Here is a 15,174-nt window from a genome sequence, read left to right as displayed (position 1 = left end):
CAAGGCGAGCCCTCCAGCCTCCCGGTAAAAAGCCCACTCGGCACGGCACGGCACACTGCGCCAGTGGGCTATCTACTCCGTTTAGAAGTCGTGGGGGGCGCGATCCCCCTCTATGTAGCACACATGCGTCATTACGTAGCGACACCGCGACCCCCCCCCCGGGTGCATGACAATTTGCCTGCCTGCCTGCCTGCCTCTCTCTCTCACACACACACCCCTCCTGAAATTATATCTCTATCCAGTTTACATCCTCAGTGTTTTAGGGACAAGTTCTTACTAGCTATGCTCCAAGACTTTGGCAGGAATCTCTTCCTTCCTAAGGACAGGGAATGCAGAAATATGGAATTCTGTTTTCTGGTTTGAGGAGAGGAATTCAGTTTCCACAGACTTTAGTTAGAACATTATGAGTGTAGGAATGTAGCCTGTGCATGTAACTCTGGAAGATGGTAAGTGCAAACTTGGTTCTGGGCAGACAGTGGAATTGAGAGTGGTTTGGGGGATGTTGGGAGGAGACGAAGGCTGGGACTCTGACTCTTAGATATTTGGGGCAAGGTGCAAGATTCCCAGGTTCCAATTGTATATTATTGTTGTACTGTATATTAAGTCTAATTTAGCACAAAGAAGGGAGGGGGAAATGGTTGAAGTATGAAGGCTTTGGGGAAGTAATGATGTTCGCTGGCCACTAGGATGCGCACTGCATTAACTTTAACTTCAGCAGGATCAAAAGAGGTGCGGCAATGATGATGCATCCTTTTCTGACTATTTGGGCAGGGAAAGTGGGGAGCATGAATTATTTGAGGAGAAGCTAAATTTTCACTAGCTACAATCCGGGACCAAATGCTTAAGGTCCCGTTCCATATCACGGATGGCAGATTGCAAATAGCAGTCAGCCAATGCAAGTAGCCTTTGCAGCAGGACTGGACAACTATGTTCTTACAAAACACTGCATTTTATGCATCCCCCCCCCCAAAAAAAACCCAGCTTTGATCCCAATTGAGGAAAACAGTTCTGCGTTATCAGCTTGCAATGTTTCCAGAGCCTTAGAGAATTGTGTCTTGCGCATGTCCAGCTGGCTAGTTTGTGGATGACAGGTGAGGTCTAACCTCTTAACTGCTGTTGTCACATTTACTATCTAGGGGGAATAAGCAGCCCCACCTCCTGCTGGGAATAGGGAAGTGGGGTCTGTGTTGTGGAATCTGACCCTACCAGAGAGAGACGGATTGTGGCCAAGTTGTCATGCAAAGTTGCCTGATCATGCTCGCCTCTATTCCTAGAAAGAGAAGAGAAAGTGTCTCTAAGCACGTCCTTCAGCGTTGCTAGGATAAAGAGAGAAAGGAGAAGGCTGCTGTGTTTTGCACTTTGCACCTTTGCTCTTGCATCTCTTTCTGTGTGTGTACACTCAGCAAAATGCCTCTTTATTTTTTATTTCAATCTTGCTCTTGGCTTAGGATTGTTGTTGTTGTTGTTTAGGCGTGTCCGACTCTTCGTGACCCCATGGCACACCAGGCACTCCTGTCTTGCACTGCCTCCCGCAGTTTGGTCAGACTCATGTTCGTAGCTTCAAGAACACTGTCCAACCATCTCATCCTCTGTCGTCCCCTTCTCCTTGTGCCCTCCATCTTTCCCAACATCAGGGTCTTCTCCAGGGAGTCTTCTCTTCTCATGAGGTGGCCAAAGTATTGGAGCCTCAGCTTCACGATATGTCCTTCCAGTGAGCACTCGGGGCTGATTTCCTTCAGAATGGATAGGTTTGATCTTCTTGCAGTCCATGGGACTCTCAAGAGCAGGCATCCACAAACTTTGGCCCTCCAGATGTTTTGGACTACAATTCCCATCTTCCCTGACCACTGGTCCTGTTAGCTAGGGATCATGGGAGTTGTAGGCCAAAACATCTGGAGGGCCGCAGTTTGGGGATGCCTGCTCAAGAGTCTCCTTCAGCACCATAATTCAAAAGCATCAATTCTTCGCCGATCAGCCTTCTTTATGGTCCAGCTCTCACTTCCATACATCACTACTGGGAAAACCATAGCTTTAACTATACGGACCTTTGTCGGCAAGGTGATGTCTCTGCTTTTTAAGATGCTGTCTAGGTTTGTCATTGCTTTTCTCCGAAGAAGCAGGCATCTTTTAATTTCGTGACTGCTGTCACCGTCTGCAGTGATCATGGAACCCAAGAAAGTAAAATCTCTCACTGCCTCCATTTCTTCCCTTCTATTTGCCAGGAGGTGATGGGACCAGTGGCCATGATCTTAGTTTTTTTGATGTTGAGCTTCAGACCATATTTTGCGCTCTCCTCTTTCACCCTCATTAAAAGGTTCTTGAATTCCTCCTCACTTTCTGCCATCAAGGTTGTGTCATCTGCATATCTGAAGCTGTTGATATTTCTTCCAGCAATCTTAATTCCGGTTTGGGATTCATCCAGTCCAGCCTTTCGCATGATGAATTCTGCATATAAGTTAAATAAGCAGGGAGACAATATACAGCCTTATCGCACTCCTTTCCCAATTTAGGATAGCCAACCCTTTTGTTGGCTCCTGCACCTTTAAGAACACCTTTGATGATGTGGCGGTAGAAGCAGACTGGGTGTAGATTTTCCAATTTTCCCAAGAGGGCAGGGGAAACTCTTAGCCAAACCTAGGGGCTGCGTTGGTACATTCCAGCCTTGCGTTGGGCAAGCCGGAGGCCCCCCACAGCGGGGGTCTTGTAAATTCCCATTAAGCAAGATGATGGGGCAAAGTATTTCCTTATTATATTATTTTACAAGCTCATATATTGTCCATGGGAGAGTCATGGCTTGGGCCCCCCAGAAATGTAGCCTGACTAGCATTTCTTTCCTATCTTTAAGGAGTGCCTTTTTGAGGAACAGCTTAGGGGGCTGGGTATGTTTAGCCTGGAGAAGAGAAGGTTGAGGGGGTGAAGGGTTGCTTTCTGCTACCCCAGAAAAGTAGACACAAACCATGGATTCAAACTACAAGAGTATTCCACCCATACGTCAGGAAGAACCTCCCGGCAGCGAGAGCTGTTTGGCAGTGGAATTTGCCTGCAGGTAATGTGGTGGACTCTCCTTCCCTGGAGGTTTCCATGCAGAGGCTTGATAGCCACGTCAGGAATACTCTGATGGTGTTTCCTGCCTGGCAGGTTGGATTGGATCGCCCCCTCTCCATGGCCTCCTCCAACTCAACTCCTTTCTAATGTGAGAGAATATTTTGCCAATAATTTGATCTCAATGAAGTGGGGAGAAATCAGATTCAGTACTTGCTCAAAGATAAACTTAACACACACGTGCACTTTACTTTGTAAGGAATGTTGCCCCTGCAAAGATGTGTGCCTTGCCCACTGTCGCTGCCAGACCTGTTTGGCAGCTGTTCTTGCGGGGTAGGTATGTGATGATCTTATCTATAGCCGAAGGCTACTTCCTTCAGCAATGCTTATCAACTTGGGGGAGTGCCCCCTTCAGATATTTTATGGGGGGTGCAGGAGTGCTAGCTTGGCGCCTCAACCGTGGGTGCCCGGGGCCGTGGGTGCCACGCAGCGTGCGTGGTCCTGGCACTGAAATTTGTGGGTGCCCTGCCCCTTCCTGGGGAATTTTGCCAGGGAGTTGGCACCTATGGGGGAGGACGAAGGGAGTTGGCTCTAGAAACCGATACATCCCAACTACTTATATAAATACGTATATATTTGTGGGAGGGGGGAGCTTTGCCAAGTAGTCACACGCCGCTGAACGTCGTTAGGAGCGCTCTTTATCGTTCGCTTTTAAAGCGCAGTGCCAACTAAACTCTACTCCGAGGAGACCCGTGGAAATGAATGAACCTGAGTGAGCCCCGGGTCTCTGGACTGCTACAGGCAGGCGCCGACAGGATCCAACCCCTGCTAGGACCTGCGGGGAGCCGCCTTCCCGGGGGCGGGGAGCCGCGAGGCGCAGCAGCTACAAAGGCAGCGGCCGCGATGGGGCTCCGAAGGCAGAGAAAGGGACCGGGAACCGGCTGCGGGGGAGTCTCTGGCACCAGGTGAGGACCCCCCGAGGAGAAGCGTGGTGGGGGGCGCCTTCTCCAACACCCCCCACCCACGCCCCACCGCCGCCCAGGCTTTGTGCGCAACTTGCAAAGGGCAGGAGAGAGAGGAAGGAGCCGGTTGGAACTAAGTTCGGGTGCAGGTGGAAAAAAGGAGACGAGGGTGCCCCTGAGCACATGCAGAGTGCATTTGCCGTCGCTCTTCAGCGGCCATAGCTAGTGGGTGGGAGCGGGGCGCTCTCTCTCTCTCTCTCTCTCTCTCTCTCTCTCTCTCTCTCTCTCTCTCTCTCTCTCTCTCTCTCTCTCTCTCTCTCTCTCTCTCTCTCTCTCTCTCTCTCTCTCTCTCTTTCTCGGGGAGTCTTGAAAGAGAGGATTTTTGGCCGGGGTGGTGTTGGTCCCTTCATCCCTAGTCCGGGTCCTGCAGCGTAGCCTCCCTTCGTATCTCCTCCACACGTTACTGCTCCCCTGGCAGATAGATAGCCGCATCACCCGGAAGGTGCCAAGTCAGCCGGTTGTTATTCCGCCAGCTCGGCACAACTCTGCGGAGGGCATGTGCGCTTCGTGCTCGCTGCTGCAAACCAGGCTTACGTTGTCGGGAACTTTCTACAGAGTTGGCACCCTGCACTCTGTGACTCTTCAAGTGCGACAAACCCGGCAGGCAGAAGCTCAAAAGGTGTGGCTTTGCTCCCTCCCTCGTGCCTTTATATCCCACCTCCCAGGAGCTCTAGGTCGAATGCATGACTCAATAATAATAATAATAATAATAATAATAATAATAATAATAATAATAATAATATTCCACAACAACCCTGTGAGGTAGGCTAGGCTGAGAGGCAGTGAGTGACCCGAGTTTCATTGCCAGCTTGATGTGAATCGCATTGGTGGTTTGTTTTGCTTTGTTAGTTGTTCTGCAATAAGTTGTTTTGCCACTGCCCGCAGGGCATACAGTGCAACAATGGGAAATACGGTATATAGCTGGGTGTTTGTGGTACGAAAAGCTATGGGGTGTCTTCAGGATGTTGCAAAATATGGACTGCTTGGTAGCGAAGCAACAGGACTCCCTCCAAACACTGAAAGTGGCATTGCATATGACTGCCCAGGCAGCATCCTGAACCCAAATCATCGTGAATGCGTGATATAAAGGACACCTGGAAGAAGGGGTCCCTTTGCAAAGCGGAGCTTGCTGGAAACAGGTGCCTCCCTCTCAGGTGTGTTTGGAGCTGCTTAGGATGGTACGGTATTAGGCGTTAAGTATTGTGGTCACTTAAGTATTGTGGGCTGCCTTCCACGTGAGCCCCAGAAAACTTTATGACTACTTGGCTTGACGTGAATCGCTCTACAAAAAATGCTCGAATCAGTTCCATCTCTTCACATGTTCTGCGCTCTGAGCCCTTTGAAGCTGGAGCTGGTTCAACAGCAGCAACGGCAGACAGATAATTCTGTGTTCTCCTGTCAAGGGCAGAAGGAATGAACAGCTAGGACGCCTGGGTTCTCTGTGGTTGCTGTCTCTAACCCCACCCCCACCCCACCCCAATCAGAGCACCATTAGGTTGCAGGCATTGCTCCCAAACATTCAGGTTGGTTTCATAGCAGAATTATTATTATTATTATTATTATTATTATTATTATTATTATTATTTTACTGAGTTCGTAAAGTGGAAAATATGTTTCGGGGATGGCAACTCCCTTCCAGTTGTGTGATTTTCTGTGTGTGGAATGGCTGGCAGTGCAGGATGAGGGAAATGCCATTCCTAGTTTGGGGAGGATTCCCTTGGAGGGAATGAGAGGCACTCCTTGAATTTCAGGCCGGCACTTTTATTGGTTGCTGCGTTGGAGCCAGTTAGCCAGAGAAAGAACTGTGGGATGATATTATGAAGTCTGGAGTAAAATGCCTCGTCTTGCTGGAGCCGCTCTGTTCTGTGAACAGTTGCCTGCTTTGGAGCAATGGGATGAATCCAGGAGAAGCGGGGTTTCTTTTTTCACAGTGGCCCAGCTGCAGTGAGAGGGAAGACTGTACCTGTTGGGTTTCTGCCTGTTTTGCAGGTTTTTTAAAGTGTTTTTTTAAAAAAGCACAGGAATTTTATCACGAGAGAAAAGATGGTAACTTTACACATCCTAAAAGATTGCTGCAATGCGTTATACATAGGGCTGCTTCTGAAGACGATTAGGAAACTTCAGCAAGTGCAGAAGTCAGTGGCCAGGTTTCTCACCGGAGCAAGACGATTTGAGCATATTACACTCATCCTGGTCCGACTGCACTGGCTACAAATTAGTTTCCGAGCCCAATTCAAAGTGCTGGTTTTGACCTATAAAGCCTTAAACGGCTCAGGACCGCAATACCTCAAGGACCGCCTCTTTCCATATGAACCTACCTGGACCCTGAGATCATCTTCTGAGGCCCTTCTTTGTGTGCCTCCTCTTTGAGAGGTCCGGAGGGTGGCGACACAAGAACGGGGCCTTCTCTGCACTGGCTCCCCATCTGTGGAATGTGCTCCCCTGGGAGGTTCACCTGGCGCCTTCATTACACACCTTTAGGTGCCAGGCAAAAACATTCCGTTTTAACCATGCCTTTGGTTATCTGATTTACATCCTAAGCCCTTTTTAAATGTGTTGGGGAGGCGTTATTGGGTGTTGCTTTTATTTGATGATGTCTTTTGTGGTTTTAGATTTTGATTTTATCCTGTGAACCTGCGGGCATAGGGCAGTAGATGATGTTGATGATGTTGATAGTGATGGAGCAACTTGTGGTAAGTGAGAGGAGGACTGTTTGGAAGACAGTACTTGTTGCTTCACATATTCAGAGATTGGCAGGTGGCCCTGAAAACAGGTTCTGGGACTACCGCAAATCCTGGCTGAAATGAAGTTGTTGGAGGAGGCTGTCCCACTTACCTCTTGGTCTGATCCAGAGCTTGTGGTGTGCGGACTCCCGCTAGCAATTGCTGACTTGTACTCATGCCTCGTTTTCACTGACATACGAAATTTCTGGGTGCAGGGAATGGTGTGTAGAGGAGCACTGGGCTATTGGCGATTTGGCTCAATCATTAGGGGATTAGACTTTTGATCTCAGGGTGGTGGGTTTGAGCCCCACTTTGGGCAAAAGAGTCCTGCGTTGCAGGGGGTTGGACTAGATGACCCTTGTGGTCCCTTCCAACTTGACGGCTCTAAATCTCAGCGCCACCATCACCCTCCCGGCCTGAACACACACATTCAGCACCTGCAGTTTGAACTGGAGCAGCAGAGATGAAGGTTTTCCCCTTCGGAGGAGAACTAGGCCTTTTTGTAAAAAAATCTTTCCCCTGCCGCTTAACTGTTAAAAGATCCAGGAATCCCTGCTGGAGCTGTGAGCTGCCTGGAAAAGATGCCCTTGGTAGGGAAAAGCAGACTCTGCATGTGCTCAGAGGCACTCTTCCTGCGGGGGACAGCTGTGACCCTGCATTCGGCCTACTGACTCTGTCCTAAATCTGAACCTTGTGGACTACAGCCTCTCACGCTTTAAATTTCATGCCTGGGCCCCACAAATGCAAAGAAAATATGAATATCTGGCATGCAACCAGGTGCGTGGGAACTCCGTGTGATGTTGAAACTAGGGCCCAGGGCTAAATAGCCGCCTTTTCCCCATGTGTGTTACTGGCTTCCCAACCAGCACCTGTGGTCAAATGTGGTTATTAGGGCCGGGCAATTGTGTCGGTTTTGGTTTCTCTCGCTGTGTCTCACTTTCCCAATCTTACATTCAGCTCTCTAGCTCATGAAGAAACAGGTCCCTCATGAAAGTTGATCTGCGCTTTGGTTTGAATTCCTCCTAATAATAAACACATTGAATCACTCCCAAACAGAAACATTTTTGCAAAGCACGTTTCCCCTAATGTCGTGCATTTGTGTGTGCTGTTTTCACTGAAATACACATTTTTTTAAATAAAAAAAACCCATTTAAAACCTGCCTTTTGTGCACATTACTCAGCTGGAGAACCTCATCTCAAAGGGCGAATTTTGAAGGCGGCGTGTGTTTTGGTTGGCATATTGTTTCGGAAAGTGTGATTTTAAATGTGAACTGGATCTAACTTCTTCCACATCCCTAGCAGTTGTTCCGTGCAAACGGTTTTCCCCCCCTTGTAACCAACTTGCACAGATTGGCCCCGTTTTCTGCTGATTCCTTGGGCTAAAGTCTAAGCAAATGCAGCAATAACCCTTTAGGGCTCTGCTTTTCTTTCTTCAGGAAAGGAGCTGTTCTTTGATCTGAAGAGGCTTTTGCAGCCAGCTGTTCTTCCTATCGCCTGGTGTGGTTCAAGGGCTTTGTGTGTGTGGATTTCCTTCCTGCCAAGGCCCCAGGGTGGGAATTGTGGAGTTAAGAGAGCTTCAGCTGGTGCTTAGTGCTGCCACAGATTCTGAATGTGTCTCAAGTTGCATGCAAACCATACACGGAAAGCATGTCCCCACCATGACTCCTGGGAACTGTAGTTTTCTGAGAGGTAAACATCAGTTCACATGATTTTTTTAAAGGGAGGGAATGTGCTTTAAATCTGCTGGGAATTATAGCTCTGTGAAGGGGAAAGTAAAGTTCCCAGGATGCATTGGAGGCCCAAAAGGTGCTTTAAATTCATAGTGCATATGCAGCCCAATGGAGGAGTGGCCAGAAGGTACATCGGGATCTACTCGTAAATCTTTGGGTGGTTTTTTTTTTTAATTGGATCATCAAGAATTTCTGGTAGGGTTCGAGTCAGAAATAACATAGTTCCTCACACCCTGTCCTTAATGCTGGTGCAATTGTTTTACTTGTTTCTATAGTCGTATAAACTGGTTTTTCTTGTTTTTAATATTTTTAATTAAATTGTTATATGCATTAGTACAGATTTAGATTACTGCAGAAATCTGATAAAAACAAGTTTGCCTCACAGTCTCTTATTTATCACCACTTATGTAAATATTTATGAAATATACTCGGAGTCAAGTACATAACAATTTATGTGACTTACGTAGCTTAAAGTTCATTTCCAGGTGAAGGAAATGCCAAAAACAATGTTTTATTAAAAGTCATTACTTACATGCAGTTTATAGACTTAAAAACAATGGCATCCACTTGACTGATTTCCATTCCTGACCACAGACGAACATACAGACTGCAGCAATTTCCGCTTCCTTTTCCGTTCTTATCACAATTCTCAGCCGGTCAGCTAGATGCCTAGCCTAGTAGCACAGAGAGAGAGCTGATCCTTGTCTTCCTTTCTTTCTCCTATTCCTTCATCTCTTGTCTGTGGAGAAGACGATACCAGCTGCGTTGATGTTTTATCTCTTTAAACTACACTCAGTAAACTAGCCGTATTAGTCTTGACTGGGGTAGCCAATGCTGGTGCCCCCCCCCCCGGATATTATTGGACTACAACTCCCATCTGCGTCAGCCAGCATGACCAATGGTCAGGGTTGATGGGATTTGTAGTCCCACACCACACAAAGAGTGCCACGTTGCTTGTCCATAGGCTACGTACACAACATTCATCCATCCATTCATTCATTCATTGTGTTTATATCCCACTTTTTTCTCCAAGGAACCTAGGGTGGCTCACATAGTTAACACACAGGGAGGGACTCTATACTCAACCTGCTCCTTATGGGAGGTGGGGCCAGGCCAGCTAGGAAAGTGTGTGATATTTCTAGGGTCACAGAAATTGCTGCGAGCCCCCTGGGGATGGCAAGAGCCTCTTTTGCCACCTCATTGCCAGCCACTCCCTTCCCCAAAAGTATCTACTGGTAGTAACTGAAGCAGGTTGGTCTCTTAGGGGCTAGTTCCTCCTCTTTTGCATAACAGGAAGGAAGCCACTTATCATCTCCGCAAGGATGTGCTGACCTGGCCTAGCATCCAAGATACATGATTTACTGTCATGCAAAGCAAGGAGGTAAATCTGGATTTAATGGGGGACAAAGATGGGCTGGCATTTGATGAGGCGAAAAGATGGGCTGGCAACTCAAAATATGGGACGCCGATGACTTTGTGCGGATGCCACAGGAAAGCTGCACATGTGAGGCCATGCTGATCCCACAATAAACAGCTGTCCCCCGCCCCCCCCCCCGCCCCAATTTGTGCTTTCTTTCTCACGGCTTGTATGGCTGGTTTATCCTTCCTGCGGCATGGATAAGTCCATGAAGGATGTAATTCGGCTAATGTAGCTTCTGTTTTTAAACCAGCCTCCCACCCCTTTTTGTTTCTAGGAAGTGTGCAGCCTTCCTGGATTAACGTTGGCTTGGGGGGGGGGGCGCGTGACACTTCTCTCTCTCTCGTTTGTTGACGCTTTGAACATCTGCATCCGAAAAAGGGCTCTGCGTCACTTAAAATGTGGCATAAAGCATTTTGAAGACGCCTTGATGTGGAATCAGGCAATGAACCCCCCTTGGCTCAGCGCTGTCTGCTGGGGTTGCCCAAATTCCTTAAAAAAAACACCAAAAAACTAGGGCGGCTGAGGAACTGAAGGGTTTTGCTTTCCCCTCCTTCCATATCGGTGCAGTAAAGCAGAGGTGGAGGAGCCTGAGGCCTGTGGGGGCCTAGAGTGGACCTCCAGGCTTCTGTATCTGGTCTGGGGGGGGCTCTCCAGGCCCCACCCCCTCTGTAGAAACACTGCTCACTTCCAGGCCACAGCCATGCAAAGGTAAAATCCATCTTTTTTGTTCCACCCACTTTTGACTCTAGCTCTGTCTACCACCAGACAGTTAGAATAAAGTCTGCCCGCCTGTTGTTGACATCTGTCTATCTCGAGAGACAATGGGGTGCACCTCTGGGGGTGAAGTCAAACTCCTGCATTACCCTGTTTCTCTGAAAATAAGACACCGTCTTATATTTATTTTTCCTCAAAAAACCCCACGATGGCTTATTTTCAGGGGATGTCTTATTTCCCCCCTCCTCTCCTCCTCCTGCCACGGCTGGCATTGCTGCTGCGCCTATCGCTATGTCTTATTTTCGGGGTATGGCTTATATTCCTTGAATGCTTAAAAATCCCTGCTATGGCTTATTTTATGGCTACGTCTTAAAATAGGGGAAACAGGGTAGGAGCACTGAAGTGACCTCCCCAGGGCACAGGCCTGGGCAGTGTGCATGGGGGACCTGGGCTGCCCAAGGTCTGCCTCAGGTAACAAATAACCCGTTCTCGGCCTTGTTGATGTGGTCCAAAGGAAAGCAGAGCAGTAAGTCTGGCTTCAGCATGGCTGCAGCAGTTGCCAGAAGGGAGACGTACATAGCTGTCAACTTTCGGATTTGAAAATAAGGGATCAGCAGCAGCCTCACCTGTCCCGGGGACACTCTACGGTATATCTAACAATCCAGGATAGCAGCGGGAAACGGCGCTGGAATAAGGGAATTTCCAGCAAAAAAAGGGAAGGCTGACATCTATGAAGGGAAGGCCGACATCCAACTGTCTGAGGGACAGCACTCTGGATTTGTGGAGGGTTTGCTCCTTAGAAGATTAGGCTACCGTATCAAAGATGTCCCGCAAGGGTGGGAAACATCCCCGTGCAGCAAAAGGGTTGCGTCTACAGCTCACAAATAGTAAGAAGGTAGAACAGAGCACTGTGGTTTCTTCCTGTAACTTCTAACAGCTTTGCTGAAATGAGGATTGAGGCACCTCCTGCTTTTCTCACTTCTGCAGCACTGTGATGTGGCAGGAACAGCATCTGCCTGGGAATTGTCCCTTTTATCTAACCTGCTGGGATTCTGCAGTCACTTCTGTGCCTCCTCCTCCTCCGCTTGCCCTCCTCCTCCTCTGCCCTTGTGCAGAACATGCTGATCACTCTCCCCAAGCTCTTGAAACCCTGAACGCCCTCCTGCTGAGGTGGCACCAGTTCAAGGCAGAACAAAGCGATAAAGCAACTAGCAGCCTCGATCTTTTTACCTGGAGCAAAAGCCACGGCAGGGCAACGTCCTCCTCCTCTTCTGCTGACTGCTTTATTGGTGACCTGCAAAGTCGTTTGTTTATTTACTAGGAAGGACTTTTGACCCTTGGCACCCTTGCCGCTGGCTGAGCCCTTTGCACAGGCAGCATTTTTGAATTGGGTTCAGAATCTTGTTCTTTCCCTTTGCAGGTCTCTCTCCCCCTTGCCCTGTGTCAGTTGGAAATTCAGCAGGATGCTGAAAGTCATTCTCTGCCTCCTCCTGGAACACAGCATTTTAAAAAAAAATGCCCCAGAGCTTAGACCTAGGAGTAAACCACAGAAAAACAGGCAGACTCTTCCTCTCTCTAAGCAAGCTCAGACAACCCTGAATCTTCTCCTTACTCTCCTTTAAACTGCAAAAGCTTATCTCCTCCTAGGAATCTTTGGTCTCGATTCCCATCCAGAGCTTATAGGAACTGGGGGTCTGGGTCTCCAGTTGCCGAAACACTTGGGTTCCTGCTGTCTGGTGCAGAAAATGGAGCTGAATCAACGCTTGCGTATTTTTAGTCTGCTGAATGCGTAAATAATGGCGACGCCTTTTCACAGCCACACTTTGTACACCTGACTTGAACAAGCGGAGGCAAGATTTGATGGGGTTACGTTTCCAAACTTGTGTCGCTGGTGTGTTTGCCCACAACACAAATAGCCTTGCTGAAACTCTTGGAAGCCTCAGTCTAATTATAGGCCATGAATCACCCGGTGTGTGTGATGTATTTCTTTTGAGAAGTCTATTTTCTGCCTTGCATTGTTTTGCCTCCAGTCTTCTGCTGCCTTTGAACGGCTCTGTGTACCGCAGCCAAAGTAAGTTGACTTTCGTGACTACCGTAATTAAAGGGTCCTGCGAGCCCAAAGAGCCCAGCTGTGGAAGAGCTACTCCTGGCGGAAGTAGTGTAGTGGCCTCCAAATTGGATGGCTTCAAAAGAGGATCGGACTAGCAATATTAATTTGTATGCAGTTGTGGGGTTTACACAATTCAAAGGTGCTGACCTTTAAAGCCCTAAACGGCCTCGGCCCAGTATACCTGAAGGAGCGTTTCCACCCCCATCACTCAGCCCAGACACTGAGGTCCAGCGCTGAGGGCTTCCTGGCGGTTCCCTCACTGCAAGAAGTGAGGCTACAGGGAACCAGGCAGAGGGCCTTCTCTGTGGAACGCCCTCCCATCAGATGTCAAGGAAATAAACATCTATATTGACTTTTAGAAGGCATCTGAAGGCAGCCTTGTTTGGGAAGTTTTTAGCGTTTGATGTTTTATTGTGTTTTTAATATTCTGTTGGGAGCCGCCCAGAGTGGCTGGGGAAACCCAGCCAGATGGGCGGGTAACAACAACAACAACAACAACAACAACAACAATTTTACAACAAAACAAAGAAAAAACAATGCTGACATAAAAACTCTGCTCATATACCAGGCATGTCCAACAGGTAGATCGTGATCTGCTGATAGATCACTGGACGTCTGCAGTAGATCATTGGCTCCCCCCAAAGAAGCTGAACAAGTGTGGCTCCCCTTAAAAAAGCTCAACATTTTACTTCCTCCCTGAAAAAACTAAACAAATTTGACCCGAACCCCCAAAAAGGGGGTAGATTACTGCCAGTTTTTAACTCTGCGAGTAGATCGCAGTCTCTTGGGAGTTGGCCACCCCTGTCATATACTAAGCAAAAGAATAGAATATCCCCCTGATTCTCCCCCCCCCCCAACCTCACAATGTCTCAGTGTTTCACACCTGTAGAAAGGACTCTATGAATTGAAAACAGAGGTGTTTTATGTACCCTTAACTATGAACATCCTTTAATTAAAACTTTTTTTTAATGGACAGATTCATGAAGGCTGAGGCTATGGATGGGTTCTAGCAAAGATGGCTAGGTTGATCCTCCGGCCTCTTGAGGCAGTATTCCTCTGAAAACCAGCTGTTGGGAATCACAAGGGCAGAAAGAGTAGTGGAGGTACAGTGAAACAGTTCTGCTAGTTCACGGATTTCCATTTGTGCAACAGAACTTCACAGCAGAACTTCCCCTATCTCTCTTCATGCAGCCTCCAAATCTGCTCTGGAGGCTCGGGGGAAGACCCAGAACAGATTTAGGTGGCGCAGGGGGAGAAGAAAGGTAAAGTTCTGTTGCACAGCCAAAAGTCATTGTGCAAAAACAGAACTACTTCGGGGGACACTGCCCTCAGACCAGGGCCGGCACAAGACATTCTGGCACCTGAGGCGAACTGCAAAATGCCGTTGGTCACAGAAGAAGGGGTGAGCGAAGATCTACAATGGGGGACTAAAGATCTGCATCAGGAACAAGGGTGGGAGGAGACGAGCAGCACCTTCTATTCACCAAGAGGCCTCTGTAAAGGGTGGCATGGGAGGCGGGATACCAAAGAGGTGGCAGTTCTGGCCTCCAATGAGCTTGCTGCAGGTATTCCTTTCCTAGAAAGGAACGCTGTGTTCACTAAAATTCAGCATGGGTTTCTGAAAAATAGGTCATGTCAGACTAATCTGATCTCATTTTTTGACAGAATTCCAAGCCTGGTAGATGAAGGGAATGCTGTGGATATAGCTTATCTTGATTTCAGCAAGGCCTTTGATAAGGTGCCCCATGATATTCTTGTAAAGAAGCTGGTAAAATGCGGGCTAGACAATGAAACCATTCAGTGGATTTGTAACTGGCTGGCTGACCGAACCCAAAGGGTGCTCATCAATGGCTCCTCCTCACCCTGGAGAGAAGTGACTAGTGGGGTGCTACCAGGTTCTGTCTTGGACCCAGTCTTATTCAACATGACTTGGATGGAGGGCTTGAGGGCATCCTGAGCAAGTTTGCAGATGACACCAAATTGGGAGGGGAGGACAGGATCACACTTCAAAATGACCTTAACAGATTAGACAACTGGGCCAAAGCAAACAAGATGAATTTTACCAGGGAGAAATGTAAAGTACTACACTTGGGCAAAAAAAAAAAAAGGATGGGTGACACGTGGCTTGAGAGCAGTACATGTGAAAAGGATCTAGGAGTCTTGGTAGACCACAATCTTGACATGAGTCAACAGTGTGATGCAGCAGCTAAAAAAGCCAATGCAATTATGGGCTGCATCAATAGGAGTATAGGATCTAGATCAAGGGAAGTAATAGTACCACTGTATACTGCTCTTGTAAGACCTCACCTGGAGTACTGTGTCCAGTTCTGGGCACCACAGTTCGGGAGGGATGCTGACAAGCTGGAATGCGTCCAGAGGAGGGCAACCAAAATGGCCAAAGGCCTGGAAACGA

The 15,174-nt window shown here is 48.1% G+C and overlaps 1 protein-coding gene across 4 annotated transcripts in view; it reads left to right on the top strand.

Moving 5' to 3' along the window:
- The first annotated feature begins 3,957 nt into the window (after nucleotides 1–3,957).
- The window catches only part of HSD3B7 (hydroxy-delta-5-steroid dehydrogenase, 3 beta- and steroid delta-isomerase 7), a 56,754-nt gene continuing 45,537 nt past the window's right edge, over nucleotides 3,958–15,174 (top strand). For 2 of the 4 annotated variants that reach the window (XM_035134988.3, XM_088656100.1), the window contains exon 1: nucleotides 3,958–4,007. The gene's annotated coding sequence lies outside the window, so the exon portion shown is untranslated. Of the gene's footprint in view, nucleotides 4,684–5,405; nucleotides 5,588–15,174 lie in introns of those variants that run through there. The other 2 variants (XM_060281771.2, XM_088656101.1) reach the window with 2 other exon arrangements.

Source organism: Zootoca vivipara, chromosome 12 (assembly GCF_965207765.1).
Source record: "Zootoca vivipara chromosome 12, rZooViv2.hap1.1, whole genome shotgun sequence".
Lineage (NCBI taxonomy): Eukaryota > Metazoa > Chordata > Lepidosauria > Squamata > Lacertidae > Zootoca > Zootoca vivipara.
The sequence above is the reverse complement of the archived record's forward strand: the minus strand, read 5'-3'. Positions and strand labels throughout refer to the sequence as shown.